This window comes from Lynx rufus, unplaced genomic scaffold (genome assembly GCF_022079265.1).
Source record: "Lynx rufus isolate CCGP_SWC_20201006 ecotype Redwood Valley unplaced genomic scaffold, mLynRuf1.p SCAF_6, whole genome shotgun sequence".
Classification (NCBI taxonomy): domain Eukaryota; kingdom Metazoa; phylum Chordata; class Mammalia; order Carnivora; family Felidae; genus Lynx; species Lynx rufus.
Genome location: NW_025814878.1, coordinates 123,277,469 through 123,289,624, shown reverse-complemented (window position 1 = coordinate 123,289,624; position 12,156 = coordinate 123,277,469). Strand labels below are relative to the sequence as shown.

General features: G+C 41.0%; 1 protein-coding gene across 4 annotated transcripts in view; it reads right to left on the bottom strand.

The window, feature by feature from the left end:
- FARS2 (phenylalanyl-tRNA synthetase 2, mitochondrial) overlaps positions 1-12,156 on the bottom strand; it is a 532,084-nt gene that overhangs the window by 469,149 nt on the left and 50,779 nt on the right. For all 4 annotated transcript variants that reach the window (XM_047101724.1, XM_047101725.1, XM_047101726.1 and 1 more), the window contains exon 2: positions 11,481-11,567. The gene's annotated coding sequence lies outside the window, so the exon portion shown is untranslated. The remainder of the gene's footprint in view (positions 1-11,480; positions 11,568-12,156) is intronic.

The following is a 12,156-nucleotide window of genomic DNA, read 5'->3' as shown; positions in this document are numbered from 1 at the left end:
ACCTCGGTGTAAAGAATGAAAGAGAAAAAAATGCATTTTGTTTAATCTTGTTTCCCTGAACATTTAAATTATTGGAAAATCTATTTTTTACAGTGGTTTGAAAACCATCATTATCATAATCCAATTTCAGGTCCATTTCAGGTTTACTTCTGGATACTATTTTGTTCTGTTGATCTGTCTGCCTGTTTCTTCTTTTGTAGCAAGAAGTTGAAGTTACCCAGTTCCAGCGTTTAAGTAATGATAGCTTCATAATGTATCTTAACATACAGTAAGTCCAGGTGCTGCTCCTTCTTCATTTTCCAGAATTTCCCAGGTTTTTCTCACATTTTTATTTTTGCAGATGAATTCTGTATCATTTGCCAACTCCCTCCGTAAACAACAAAACTCTTTTGAATTGGGAAAGCACCGATTCTACAAATTTCTAGAGAACTGACCCCTTTCAATATTGAGCCTTCCTTTCTAAACTCTTCCTTTTTCCATTTCTTCAACCCTCCTATCACAGCCCTTTGATTTTAAAGTTTTCATCATATAACTCTTCCACATTTCTTATTCCAAGTTTATCCACAGCTGTTGTAAAAAACCTAGTTTTAAACATATTTTGTTGGATAGGTAATATACAGAAACACTACAAAATTAAAAAGATACAAAGAGATATAAATTAAAAGGTAAAGCTCCCTCCCACCCCTATCCCCCAGCTATCTAGATTTCTTCCCTGGAAATCATTTCAAATCTGCATCAGATGTAAATCATTTTGCTGTTAAGAAATTAGTATGTCCTCTCTTTAAACAGAAAAGCTCGAGGCTAAAATGAATCTCACGCACTCCAGGTCTTAACGATAACCCTCGCTCCTGCCAGTCAGCCTGGATTCCTACTTCTCCTTAAATCTTCCATGTCTAATCCACCAGTAAGTCCTAATGCATCTACCCCAGGTTCATCTACGTCTTCCCTAATTCAGCTAGACTACAGAATCAGAGAAGGCAGAGACCCCGCTGACTTCATGTCTGTTTATCCTGTACACAGCACACTGGCACAGAATGTTAACAGTGCACCACTGCCCCATGCATACAAAGTGCCTGATGTAGTACTGCATGTTAGAACAGCAGTCACAATGGGGGCTACACAAAGGGGGATCTGCAGGTGCCTAGTGCCAACCTACGGTAGGAAAGGACAAAAAAGTAGGTACAAAAATCCTTTTGGAACAATTAGGCTGCCACATTCTTCCAATAATTCACGTTTCTCAAAATTTACAAAAATCAACAACAGAATAGAAATAAAAAATTATGATCTTTTGCCACAGATGGTTTAAGAAGCAGGGGCATGTAAGCCACCAGTATCTCATGCCTACACTACACTGGTAGGCATCCAATGAGACTCACTGCTTCCTCTCTTGCCTACCTCCAATCCATTTCTACAGTGATCCTTCTAGAGAGTAACACAGAACCACAGCCGTGCAGCTCAAATCCTTCAGTGCTCACCCTCAGCATTCACCAGGACCTACAAATCTCCACATCACTGGGCTCCTTCCTGCTTCTGTGACCTCACCCATTATCTGTTTTGTTACCATCTGGGTGCCGGGCTCTGTCTGCCTTCCCAGGACATACCACTGTCTTTCTGCCTTGAGGCCATTATATGGCACGCTCCCTCAGCTAGGAATACCTGGCCCAGTAGATACTCAATAAACTGAGAAAAGAATTAATGGAAGAAGAATAATTTTATAGCAGGCTACATTTAAAAAGTAAAAAAATTCTCACATCCATGCCCCATTTTTTTGATAAAAATAAAAACCTCACACTCCCTTTTAGACTTTTTTTTTTTAAAGATTTATTTTTAAGTAATCTCTATACCCCGTGTGGGGCTTGAACCCACAACCCTAAGACCAAGAGTCGCACACTCTACTGAATGAGCCAGCCAGGCACCCCTTCCTTTACTTCAGTCTTAAAAGATTCTCATATCTTGAAGCAATGTGAGTAGGGTGTAGGTAAGGCAGAAGATAAAGCACAATGTGGGATCCTGTCCTCCCAAAACCAAGTGTGCAGGGCAGCTCTGTGTTCTAACCACCCGCCCTTTAAGATTCCCACAGGCACCACCCTTTCCTAACCACCACCCACAACTGTAAGCTGAGCTGAGGTAATTCATAAAACAGGAAATCAAATAATTAACAAATATATGCCAGAATGTTCAAACTCACTGGCAACCAAACAAAAAATTAAAAACTCAATGCTATTATTTTGTTTATCAAGTTAACAAAGCTTAAACAGCAATAATAACCAACATTAATGTGCAGTGTGTGGTTAGTTTCCAATGTTTGGCATTCGTAGTATCAACTTATGGAAAACAATATATACAATATTATACAACATAAAACCCTGTGTATATGTTTTGTGTGTGTGTGTGTGCCTGTAACATCAAAATGTTTTATCTTTTTTGACCAGCAATTCAACTCTGAGAAAACACCCTAAAGAACTAATCCTAAATACATACCAAGCTTCATGCATAAAAAGCTCACTAGAGGATAATTTGTAATTGGGAAAATACTGGAGCTGTGCCAATCAATTTCTCTCAGAAGAAAGAGGGAGCCCATCACTACTGACTGAACAGACATTGCACCCAGGTCTGTCTCCATGACTGAGGGGCAGTGCAAAACCCCACTGATGAAAAAGGGCTGAGCCTGTGGTCCAGACACTGCCAGAATAAGCAAATATTTTAGTAACTGCCTCCTGATGAAAAATTCAGGTATCTGTAAAGGAAATTATATAACAAGGAAAAACATGCATTAAGTAGAAAGAAAAAACACTTGCATAAATAGACTGATTACAAGCACATAAAAATTACATATAGGAAAGGAATGGCAGACAATTTTGAAACATTATAAGTGGCTTGCATTCAACTAGAAGGAACTTGGGTTAATTTTCTCTCTTCTTTCAGTTTTTCCTCATTTTCTAAATTTTTGAGAACAAGCTTATAGTTCCTATCACAAACAAACAAAAAAAAAAATTAGTCCCTTTGAGACCAAAGTAAAAAAGTGCCTACCTCAGCAAGTTGTAACAAAATGTTTATCCACAGTGTTAAGAATCTTCTAGCTTCTTTTACTGTATAACCATATTACTGGTTATTGCACAGATAGCAGTATGGAGCTAGAAACCATCCTGTCCACTAGTCGACAAATAGGATTAACAAGATTATCTTTGTGCTCTCCCAGGAAAAAAGTGGTTTACACTCTGAGACAGTTTTAAACAGTGGCACCATGCACAAAGTAAGCTATTCAGTCATACCAAGGACAAACATTTCTACCCCAAAGTTATAGAAACACAGTAAAAGCCCTCTGAAATGTAAATACTCATAAATTTCAAACCCGATTACCCAGTAGCTATAACTACTGACAGCTTATGTGGTTAACATCAATTTCGAGAGGCCTCAAGCCATTGCAGACTGAGCAGGCTGTAGTCATCCACAAATCATTCAAATCCCAGGGCAGACATCACATGGCTGTTAGAAGGACCCGGAGACTGTTCATTCTCCCTCCTGCTTTGTCTCCTCAGTGGTGCCATTTGGCATTCACCACGGGCACTTCCCTCACTATTAAAGCCTTTAGCTTTAGAACTTCAACTGTGCAAACAAATGTGCTTGTCACATTCAGGATGAGAGGTTACAAAGAGGAAGGAAGAAAAAACACCACACAGATGATGCAACACTGAGGTTTAGATTTCAGTCACACAAGAGAAATCAAGAAACTCAAAGTTAATGCTCCCTTGACAACCTTAAATCTCTACTCCGCACGTATGAATCATAATCAGAGTTTTATTAGGGTCACAATTGCAGCAAATACACACTCAAATCATGTACCACAACTAACACTGAGCATTCTTCCTCTGAAATAAAAAGTTTATATTCAAATCCAGAGATAACGCAAAGCTGTAATTTTGTATGAAACTGAATTTGGATCCCGCGCTATCCCTTGACCTCTATGGCTCTGGACCCTATCTGACTATTGCATCAAGGTCACAATCTCTTTAACACATCTGTGCAGCTACAAGAGAGGGGAACTGTGGGCATATGGCAAAGTAAACTCCAAACATAGATCTGGTGAGCGTATGGGGGGATAGGAGTAGCAAAACAAGTGACCTAAGTTCTGTCAACACCATGTAGTGGAAGGGACACCAGAGCAGGAACCAAAGGACCAGGTCTGAGTTCCCAGTCATCATCCACTATCTGTATGATCTTGAGGAAGACACTTGGCCTTACCAGGCTGGGTTTCTTCATCTGTTGAACAAGGAGATCCTGTGAGATGATGTGGGAAGTAAAACACACAAGTGAGAGGTCTTTTCCAGCATTACGTTTGTCAGGTAATTTCTCCACCAAAGCGTCCTCCTCCTTTACCCCTGGGAGATCTGCTGCAGGTTTTACATGAGAACCCAGGACCAGTGCAGTCCTGTCAGGTCACTGCAAGGCTTTGGTAGAACTCCTGGGACCACGAGGATGCAGCCTTCATTTCCCCCATTCATTCATTCATTCAGTCAGTCAGTCAGATGACACAAAGCCACCACTACATACATAACATACAAAATAATATGCTAGACAATCCAGGGGACAGGTATAAAAAGTAACGATTTTAAAAAGTACAGTCCCTCTTTAAGGCATTTAATGTTTACAGTCCAATGGGAAACAAAGAATTAGAGGAAACCGTAATGGCACAGATCTAGAACAAATTACTAATGAAGCAAAGTACCTTTCCAGCTGAGGCCTAGATAAGACCTCAAAATCCTCAACACAAGCATTCCATTATGAAAGACTGTAGTTATCAGGTGAGGGAACTGATAGACTGTAGTTATCAGGTGAGGGAAGTTTTGCTGCCCAGGTAGGCCTGCTCCTGAGCATATGCCCAGATACCTCCCCTACCTGTCCTAGGACTCCTTCAAATTCCACCTTCACTTCCAAATCATTAGGTATTCTCAGAAAGGAGAGGGCCACTAAGAACCTCATCACAGTGGCTAAAGGTTGTTAACTAACCTTTGCCAATTTTAAAAATTTTCAAAATTCCAGAGAAACAGGAAATACACATAAGTTGCTTTATTCCTTGTCTAACACACTGCAATACTAAACACTGAACTGGACAATTACTACACTGGCATTAGACACCTAATATATTCCTATTAACAAGAATAATGCATAATGTCATTGAGGCTGAAATCAACACACACAGGAATCCATGAGTTTTGCGTGCACACGTGCATACGCGCACACACACCCACACACACACACACACCCTTCTCCTTTCCTACTCTGAGAGGCCACATCCCTAACCCTGGCTAGCCATCTGGGAAACAAATGACTTTGTGATGGCATTGTAAATTGGTTCCACTCCTCTGGAAAGCAATCTGGCAATATGTTTTAGAAGCCATAAAATTCTTCATACTCTTTGACCTAGTAATGCCACACCTGGGACTCTCTCATAAGAATCTAATTCAAAATATGGAAATACTTACACGCACAAAGATATACCTTATGGTGTTATTAATAATTGTGAAAAGGTGGGAGCAATGTACTTGTCAACAACAGAGCTAAATAATTAATGGTACAGTACCACAACAGAATATTATGCAACCATTAAAATGGTAATGATGTAGATTATGTAGCAATAAAGGGGAATGCAGACAGAAAACAACAGGCACAAATATGTAAAAATCATTGCAGAAAAGTTTAAAAACTGATAATCACTGTTTTAGGATGGTAAATGGAGGTGTTTTTTCCCTTTTTATTTCTTATCTTTTTGTCATATAGTATTCTTTTAGGGGTGCTTGGGTGGCTCAGTCAGTGAAGCAACAGACTCTTTTTTCAATGTTATTTATTTTGAGAGACAGACAGGCAGGCGGAGGAGGGACAGAGAGGGAGAGAGAGATCATTTTGACCTGAGCCAAAATCAAGAGTCGGACACTTAACCAACTGAGTCACTACACGCCCCTCAGGTGCCCTTAAGTGACTGACTCGATTTCAGCTCAGTCATCATCTCATGATTCGTGAGATCGAGCCTCACATTGGGCTCTACACTGATAGCATGGAGTCTGCTTGGGATTTTCTCTATCCCTGTCATCTCTCAAAATAAACATTTACAAAATAGAGAGAGAGAGAATCCTTTTGAAAAAAATGGAAGGCAGGCTTTTAATCTTAAGAATAAAGAGGAAAGGGGCCACATCAGAGAGTAAAGCCTGCTCTCTTACCCAGAGAGGAAGGGGACCAGAGGCATTTCACACTGCATGAGGGTCTGGAATTCGTATGCACAGAGCAGCTTCATGGAGAACCTTCTGGAGGTGTCCCATATTGTCAACGATTACCAAAAAAATGAGCAGTGCCCACCAGCTAACCCCATTCAACTCCCTCCATTATGAGCATCCTGAGGCAGAGAATTCCCCAAGCACACCACACATGCTGTCAGCTTAGTTCTCTGTTAAAGAGATTTATATGGGGTCATATGAGGCTGTACAATAATTCATTTAAAGGAAATAAGCTCGGATTTTCACATTTGGAGCAATGAGGAATGTCTGTGGCAAGAAATGTAATAATCAGAAAGATGGGAGGAAGAAAGCAGAAACATCTGTCACTTGTAGGGAAGCAGAGTGTGGCAGCAGAGGGTGTGTGTCCCAGGGACAGGAGTCAAAGTAAGAGCAGGACTGGCCTCTCCTGGGCTGACTCAGGGATGAAGGAAGCAGGAAGTCAGGAAGAATATTTAATCCTAACCAGATGGAAACGGATTTAAACTTGGAGCCATTCAACCCTACATGCAGTTTCAGCCCTGTGTCCAGCCTGGGGACCAGCCCTACACTGGGAGATCTTGGGGGACTCCAGGCCAGTTTTAAAGGGCCAACACTGAGTGAGTCTTGTAGATTCTCTGCTTTGCAGCTCTTGTGTTCTTGCACTTATCTGTTGGCCAAGCACCTCATTTACAATGCAGTGTCAACAACCAAGTTCTAACCTCCCCTCTATATTTTAATTTCTACTCTAAGGCCCTGCCCTGGAAGGCCACAGAGCAACTGACTTCAAATTTAAAATTATATTACCTTCCTCTCTGTAGACCTTGGGAAAATTACTTAATCTGTCCAAACCTCAGTTCCTTTATCTTTAAAATCTGTACCTGTACCATAAGATCATTATCAGTTTCAAAAGAAATAACGAATGTAAACCATAGTATCAGATGCATCATAATGCTAAAATAAAAGTTTGCTACACATGCCCTCTTGTTCCTCAACTACTAGCATCTGGCCTGTCTCCCTTCCTCCACTACTCCTGCCCATTAAACATGAATAGCATGGCCCACTCTCTATTGGTTATACCTTATACCAACCACACACCTGGAAACAGCTTGCCCTCTGGAACCCTACTATCCAAACCGAGACACTCATTTCTGAGCCATGATAACACCTTAGACAAAGAGGAAGCACACAGCAATCCTTTCAAAGCTGGGATGGTGAGGTCATACTGCCTGCATTCAAAGCCCTGTTCTTTCACCTGTTAGTTAATGTGACTTTGGTCAAGCTACTTAATCCCTCTGCGCCTCAATTTTCCCATCTATAAAACAGATATAAAACTGTTGTATCAAGTATATTAACAAAATTCTGAGAGCTCTATCTAGCACCTAGGAAACAGGTACATTTTTTAACTTTGACTCCCCATGAGAGTATTTAGGTAGAGGTATTTGGTTAGCTATGTATGCTATCCCACATTAGCAGACAAGTCAAACATCTTTGCTTCTCTCTGGCACTGGCATAGATTAAGTAGGCTTTCTAGAGTAAAGGCTTGCTATCCCCAGTGTGGTGCACAGACAAGCATTGGCATCACGTGGGCGTTCCTTAGAAACGCAGATTCTCGGGACCCATTTAGCCCAACTGAAGCAGAACCATTTTGTATGCCCAAGTCACCTCGGGTTCTTGTGATAACACAGATCTAGGTGGGGAGAGGTACCTGAAACCACTATGTTAGGACCACACATAGGAGTAGCAGGTGCCACAATGAAAAGAGCACCCTGCATTCCAAAAAGAAAGGGCACCAAGATGTGACAAAACTGTCATCTTGGCATTTATAAGTGGACAAGGAGGGAGATGGGCATGATTGGTAACGATGGAAGAGTGTACAGCTAAGAAGATAAATGGCACAAGGAGCTTCTCACTAAGTTCTTAGAGGGGAGGGACCATGTCTTACTCATCTTGGTTTTTTAACAGAGACTGACTGACATAGAGGAAGTGAATGGCTCACTGTAAGCATCCGACACTAGCTTTACTTTTGTTTAATAATCCCCATTTTCAATAAGATTGGAACGTTTGTTAGTTTTACAAAAAAACACCATGGTTTTACTGTTATATTTGTGGCCCCTCCCATCCTACCGTAATATAAAATTTGATTCTACACTTCCTATATGAAGATGCCATAAACTATCATTGAGGGAAGGGAACCATTTCTGAACTGTTCCCCTTAGAAATGGTCCTGGCTTTGAAAGCCCCTGAGGGAGCACTGGGACTAGAAGAAGGGGCCAGAAGAACATCCTTCTCCACATGTTGTTAAAGAGAATTTGCTGCCTTTTCATTTCAAACATCTGGCATGTTAAAACTAAGTTAAGGTGACAGAAAATTAAGTGCCCCATTGTTACAACCCTTGACCTTTTCTTAGTGACATGTGTAACTAATTAGCCCCTGGAGGTCAACAACCAGGGAGTAATTAGAGGGAAGGTGATGGAGAATCAAATGAGAGTACAGAGCAGAAAAAAATCATTCCAACTGATCCAAGATCCCCTTCAGGTCCTTGCAGGGAAGCACAGCCTTCATTTTCTAAGACATCAGAAATGAACAGACGCCCTTGCCTTTGATCTGAGCAATGAGTCCCCCTCACCCATCAGGCCTTCACTCCACCCCTCCACACAAACCTGTCACCAAGGTAATGAACTTAAGAGGAGAAATCCACACAAATGGGAGAAGACAGCCACCTCCCCACTCCAGCCCCCACAACCATTATGAAATTACCTAAATGTGAATGCTAGATCAAACCCAAATGTGCCTCTCTTTGAAAAAACCAAGGAGGATGAATGACAGATGTCCCTACGAGAATTTCCTGCATCACTCTGAATTAGCAGCTATGTATGAATACAAATAAACATAACATCATGTATGTTTATACTACATATATACCTAAGTGCATACATATATACCTGTACAGATTTCTCTGCTCTGCCCGTATCTGCAAGGTTTCGGAGTGGGTCAGGAAGTCCTTGTCCTCCACTACTGGAGTAACACAAACATTTTCTACCCTTAAGTGAGGTCTCTGATACACAGCAGGAAAAGCACCACAGGTCATATATCCTTTCTGCTTCAACCGCTGACAGAGCTCTCATAAACACACAGAATACAAACAATGACGAAGTTAGAAAATTTTACATCTAAATACTCATTTTTAAAACAAAATCAAAGCAAGGAGAATACTTGGTTCCCCAAACCCCAAATCTCATCTCTGGACTTTGATGAAGTTTCAACCAAATAATCTTAAAGCCACAGTACAACACAGGGAGGAGGGTGCCAGATCCTTCACTGCCTTTTTAAATAAACTCAAAACGGCCCAGGAGAGGCTCAGACAAAACATTCCTCTAAACCAGACTGACTGTGCAGTTTACTCAGATACAGCCAGATTTCCCAAAGTAATGATACGGCTGAGTGTCTAAATGCACAGGCCGGCAGGCACTACAGGTACTAAGGGTCTAAATGAGAAGACTTCCAGAACTGCAGAAACATCAGCTCCGATGTCACAAACAGTCTTCAGTTTACAAAATGAAACTGCCATTAGAACTCAGCGACCTGGAGCTTGCGTTGAAATCTTGGAAAACAAATTGTTGTCTTTCCTCTCTATTCCTAAACTCAAGCCTCTGCAGAATAAGATCTGTCCTCCACAGCAAACAGCACAACATTGTGTGAATATGAAGACATACATACTCCATAAGGATATGAAAATAAATTTCAACCACAGATAAACAAAACAGAAGAGAGTCCCTTTGTCTATAAGAAATATATTCCAGCAAACCTTGCTAATAAGGACAACTAGAGAAAAGACCTTCTGTATCTTCTGTGGTGGTAGAAATCTTAATTAGAGCCCAAAGAAACAGGTACTCAAGAGAAATCAGAACAACAATCCTATACTTTAACCATACATTAGAATTATCCGTAGAGAGTTTTCACAAATCCCAATGGCCAGGGCACCCACCAGACGAGTTAGATCAGAATCTCTGAAGTGGGCCTCAGGCCTCATTTTTTCTTCTTTTTTTTCCTTTTTTTTTTTTTTTTTTTTAAGGCATCATCATTTTTTCAAGCTCCCCAGGTGGAGTGCAGTGTACAACCAAGGTCAGGAACCACTGAATTAGTGACTATTCTAAAGATACCTTCCAGATCAGACTGTTCATCTTCGCCGATGGTGGACCCTTGATACAAGGGGACCAGGAGTCTCTATCTAAAGCCAACACCCGGTATAATGCTATACTATACAATCCATTACCCCCAAACCTGGGAGGGCACTTAAGGCCATGCACACCCAGCCACCCAGTCTTAAAATGAAGCACAGAAGTCACCCACCCAGATGGCCTGCCTAGATGAACAGGGTCAAAGAGGCCCCTAGATCTGTTGTTTTCACAGGAGGCCTCCCTGGCAGTGGCAGGAGAGGTTCTGGAGATAGGCCACCCTGAGCCAGCATTACCAAGGAAGGGCACTATTTTCAGAATGCCACAACACCCCCTTAGATGACTACTCTCTGAGGGAGAATGCACACCTCTTAGCAAAACACACAGGGGGATTAAAAAAATAAGTACACTTCCTAGCTCCTCTGGTGAGAAAGCTGGAAATTTCACTGTCATACCCTCGTCGTTTCCCCCAATTTAAATCTGGCTTGAGATAATTTTGCTTGGTTTTATTTGAAGGCAAACTTTCTGGCAGGAGGAGGCAGAGTGAAGATGTATAAAAAATTCCACCAAAATCATTTCATATTTATTCAAAACATTTAAAGGCAAAATATTGCCCAAGAAATCCGAATAAAAAGAAAACAGAACATACCACATACATCTCTTAAGATGGTTATTTTAAATAACAGTTTAAAGTATAAATTTAGAATGGCAGAAAAAAACTATTTAGAGATATTCAAAAATTAGTATCGTTCTACAAAATGTGAAATTTTTTTAAAGACCATTTTTAACAAAACAAGGAAAAAGAAAAGAAAAACCAACCACTAAATCTAACAGTGCTTAACTGCCTGGGTCTGAATCCAGGTTTGGATACTCTATTAGGCATAGTGCCCTTAATCATGTCTCTGAGCCTCTCTGGGCCCCATCTTACCTGGATAACAAAGGTTCTGAGTTGGACTACAGGGTTCAACTCAGATCTGCACATGTTAGCTGTGTGAGCCCATTCAACCTTTGCACTTCTCTTCCTCCTCTGTAATACTAAAATAAGTATAATACCTACCTGCGATCTGGAGAAATAGGAAGCCTGGCACACCACTGATGGAAATGCAAACTGGTGAGGCCACTGTAGAAAGTAGTATGGCGGTCCCTAAAAATATTAAACATAGAATTACCATATGAGCCAGCAATTCTACCTCTGGCTATATGCCCAAAAGAACTGAAAGCAAGATTTCAAACATATTTCTACACCCATGTTCATAGCAGCATATTCACATGGGCCAAAAGGTAGAAGCAACCCAAGAGGACATGGACATATAATTGCACAAAATGTGGCACATGCGTACAATGGAATACAGCTCAGCCTTAACAAAGAAGGAAACTGACACAGGCTATAACATGGATGAACGCTGAGGATGTTATGCTGAAATATGCCAGTCACAAATTGACACATATTGTATGATTCCACTTATGTGAGGTCCCTAGAATAGTCAAATTGATAGAGACAGAAAGCAGAATGGTGGTAGCCAGGGGCTTGGCAGAGGAGGGAAGGGGAGGCAGGGCGGGGAGGGTCCAGAGGTAGGAATTAGGAGTTAGTATTTAATGGGTACAGAGTTTCAGTCTGAGGAAGACAAAAAAGTTCTGAGAGGGATGGGGTGATGGTTTACACAACAATGTGAATGTACTTAATGCCACTTAGCTGTACACTGAAGAATAGTTAAGACAGTCATTTTTATGTC